The following is a 4,582-nucleotide window of genomic DNA, read 5'->3' as shown; positions in this document are numbered from 1 at the left end:
GTTTCCGCAGCGCTGCGCGAGGGGTGGGACCTCACCCACCCCCGGGGCAGACACGAGTGGGGGCTCTCCGCAGTGAAGTTTTTATTCCAGATAAGCGGGAAGGGGGGGCCTCTGCGTCAGCTCAACTTTTGTCATGTATCACTTTTCCTCTTGAAAGGTGTTATAACAGCAATTCAATTACAGTAAATAGTGTACATCATCTTCACAGCTGGAAAATTCTGTAACTAACTGTGACCAAACGTTGTAAAGGAATATAGCTTAACCAGTATTACTTTTTTTGTTGCTGACCACAGGTTAATTAATTTCAAGGAGCTTAGTATATCTAAACAGAAACACACTGAGATGCTGGCAAGAAATCATAAAATATAAAACGTGGAATTAGGGAGATCATGCGAAATCTCCACAGCAGCGTTTGGTGCCTGGGAACAATTCTGGCGGTCCCCTTCGGCCAGCGCCCCCTTCTCCCCCCCCCCCCTTCCCCCTTCCTCTCGATCCCTGGTCCCCCAAACCACCGAGCCCTCTGCAAACACCCCAGGGCACACACACTCGCCTCCGGGTGCCCACCCGGGGGTGGACATCCCCCGTGGGGTGTGTGCCGGGGAGCGCATATACCCTCGGGCTGGGGATGGATATGTCACGCGCTGAGACTCGCATACGTGTACTTCCAGCAAACCGCGCTTCCACGACAAACGTCCACGAAGCGATATATATACGTTACAGGCCAGACGTATAGACTTTTGCCAAGCACTCACTTTCAGCCCGGTATTAAGCGTGTGCGCGAAGGTCAAGAGTGTTTCAGGTCAGGGCTGAAAGCTGACGGGGTCCGGGAGAAGCCCTAAATCACCCGTGTAAAAAACCCGAGTGAAACTCGCCACGAGCCAAGCGCAGCTCTCCTTTCAATTAATGGTAATATTAACCGCCATCTCCAGTTGCAATTGAGAAGATTTAAGGAGGATTTAATTTACTTGGAGGTATATGAAAAGGCGTTATGCACCGTGGGAGGTGTTTCCACTCGACACATGTAGCTGATGTTGTTTCCACCTCGCCGTGGGGCAGCCGGAGGAGCGCGGTGTCCCTGTCACAGCCCGCAGCCGGCTGACCCCGCCGGGGAGGGGGGGCAAACCGCATCGAGGGGGAGTGGGGGGTGTCCCGCAGGGGAGCCCTGAGGGAGGGGGGCAGGATCGGGCCCGGGGAAGCACATCCAGCGCCCAAAACCAGCGGGGACTTGGTGCCGCTGCTGTCACTGAGCTCCCCCTGCGCGGTCGTGGGGCAGCGAGAAGGAGAGGTTGGATGCTGGCGGGGGGGGGGAGGATGTGACGAGCATCCCGATTTAGGGAATTCAAGATAACATACACCCTCCCATCCCCTCCCAGAAGTCATATAGAGACCAGGGTGAGAGCCAGGTGGATTTCCCTAAGAAAGGGAGACAGGATCGGGCCCTTTCGCCTGCTCCTGCCCCGGGTTAGGGACGCCGTCGCCAAGGGGCTGGAGTCACCAGGAGCGTTGCCATTGATTTCCACGTTTGTTAGCGCGCTGTTGGCCACGCTTAAAAAAAAAAAAAAAAAAAAAACAAAAAACAAAAACCAAAAAACACAACAACAACAACAACAAAAAAACATCAAAAAACAAAAACACCAAAACAGAACAAGGGGGAGAAAAAAAAAAAAAAAAAACAAAAAAAAAAAAAACACCCTCGATCTGTGAAAACTTTATTGAGCCAAAAATCTCCATGCACGGACCGTCCCGCTTTTCTTTAAAAAGGAAGACAACGTAAGTCACCACCTCCAAATTGCACTCGCTAGCCCTAGAACAAAGGTCCGAGCCCCCACGTTTTGCAGTTCTCAGGACAATCTTGCCCATCTCTAGGGCGAAAGGAATACAAATTCCCTACCTCCTCTCCCTCAGCCTCAGCGAAAACCCGCAGGAGGGGGGATCACCACTTCAACCCAGCGCCCACCGCCCTCCTCGTAAGACAGCTCTTTAATATTTCAATTTTTTTGACTCTTCCCAGTTAAAAGTTTGAGAGTTAAAGTCCTGCCCCGCGTCCTTGCCCAGAAAGGCAACGATTCCCTCCTGCCAAGTTCGTTTGCTGCTTCTCCTCCCCTCCCTCCCCTCTGACCAGGTACGAACTGCCCGCAGCGGGACGGGACCTTTTCAGAGATTAAAAAATATTCAAGGCGATACGAGCACAACCGTGCTGGTTTCCAGGGCAGTTCGATGGCAAAGGCATAGTTAGGGTTTGAATCAATGTTTCTACTTTTTTTTTCCCCCCTCCCGAATGCAGTTTGTTCAGCTCATGGCGGCAAATTCGGGAGAAGCTGAAATTTATGTTGTACCTGTGCAAAAATACTTGGGTTTGTTGTTTGGTTTTTTTTCCCCTAAGGAGAGAAATAGTTCCTATAAATTGGCTTTTTTCTGTTTCCCCCCACTGCCCGTCGAATGCCTTTAATCTTGTGTCTTTCTAACTCTGTTTCTCAGGTTTTCTGTCTTTATTTCTCTATTTCTAAAGTTACACCCGAAAACCTGTGTGGCAAGGACATCACCATCCAGATACAGGCAGAAGGGCACAAAAGCCCGAATCCTCCTAATTCTGGTTTATCTTTTCTGGAGGGAGAAAGAAAAATTCTTCCCCCCAAAAAAGACGTTTCTGATCATCCTTTTTACCAACCCATCACTGCATGTTCGAATTACTTTATTTAAAATTCTTTAGCCTTGTTTATTATCTTCAGGAAATTGCTTCCACTACCGCGTAGGTTCATTTTTTGTGACAGAGCCCAGAAATATTCCCACCAGAGGAAAATACACCGCAAACACATCGCTCAAAAGTTTTTTTTCTTCACGCCCTCAAGCTCGTCGAAAATTTTTCTTCTTAAAATTCTCGTCCTTCATTTAGAAAAGGTGGGGTCCACGCAAAATGGGGGGGGGGTATTTGTTAATTAACTGAGTGCTTCAGATGGCAATGAAAAAAAAAAAAAAAGAATGTTTTGTTCATTATTGAGATGTCATTTGCCAGAGTTACTACTGTCAGATGCGGGGGGGGGGGGGGGGGGGGGGGGACGACAGGAAACTTTGGCGGTTTTAAATACAGGCTTTCTTATCATAACTTTAGCAATGCAAATCTCATAATTTTAGGCATTTTGCAGAGGTTAGTTTCTGCTTCCCAGCGTGGCAGGGCGGTCGGGTTTTATTTCGAGACCGATTGTGAAACTCCGGTCACTCAGCAGAGTCCGAATCCTTTTTCATCCCTTCCAAGGGAAAAAAAAAAATCATATTTCTTGTCAATATTTTTTTTCTTTTATAAAGAAATATATCTATATATGAGGTCAATCACCAAAAGCATATTTTCGCTGCTTCCCTGTCCTCTCTTTACCTGAGGAAGCGCACCCGGCGCCAGAGAAGTTAGCTAAAAAAAAAAAAAAAAATATCAATCAAACAAAAATCTATCCAGGGTGTGAAATACGGGTGAGTTTTTACTATTTCTTAAGATTTGACTTGCAGAACACCTAGGAGCAAAATACAGAGGGGGAAACTTTCCCTTGATCCGAGGTCCCCAAACGCTTGTCTCGAGCTAATTAGGAAAGAGCATCCCGGCAAGTTCCTATTTCCAAACCCAGCTCGTTCATTTCGGAAAGTTACCCGCATCGTTTCTTTTACAAAGCACAATAATTAGACCTGAGCTGAGTTAACTACTCTTCCTCCTGGTCAACAAATCAATAGCAATTAATTTGAAATAGCTGAGATGATAAAACACTTCCTATTGCACCTGACCTTTCCAAAAGACTTATAAATAGAATATACCGAATATATGTTTTAGCACAATTCCCGTTGGTTTAATCCATCTTTTGCTGTTCCTCGGCTCTTAGGAGGACACATTTTAATTTTGTTTTTTCTTCCGTTATTCCGACTTCTTTTTAGACTTTCAACAAAATTTCTTAGAACGATTTATTGATTTAAATAAAACAAAAAAAAAAAAAGAGATGAGCTATTTGCAGCAAAAATCATCTCTGTACAGTTAAGTTCGAAGAAAAAAATGCGATATCGTTCATGTAAGTATATATGATGAATGATGCGGTACTAGACATGAATATACGTGTAGCCAATATTATATCACTTATGCACACTGTACCGGAGGACATGAATTGATCTAAAATTGAAATTGTAGAGGAGAGGAAGGTGATGGGGTGGGAGGACTGCAAAGGGACGAGATCAGAAACGTTTAGGTGTGGAATATTAATTATAAAACACAGAACTCTCTTCACTTTTCTTTGCATGGTAAGAAAGCCTCGTCTTCCCCCGCTCCCCCTCTTGCTCCCTCTCCCTCTCTTTTATTGGAAAGAGGATCCTAAATTCCTTTTGACTGATAGGAAGTTACAAGACAAGATGCTATTTTCTCTTTCTTTTCTGACAACTCTGTCATCCCAGGGATCATAGTCATGTCAGAGTGTCTGTCTGGGAGAAGAAGAAGAAGAAAAAAAAAAAGAATCACTGAAGCCTGTGGCCATCTTTGCATCAAAATTTTCCAGACCTCTATTTTTGATTGTGATCCCGCTGATCTGAGTTTGAAATGCGAACGCAGCAAAGC

Source organism: Vanellus vanellus, assembly GCF_965231255.1.
Source record: "Vanellus vanellus genome assembly, chromosome: 11".
Taxonomy (NCBI): domain Eukaryota; kingdom Metazoa; phylum Chordata; class Aves; order Charadriiformes; family Charadriidae; genus Vanellus; species Vanellus vanellus.
Note: the sequence above shows the minus strand (reverse complement) of the source record.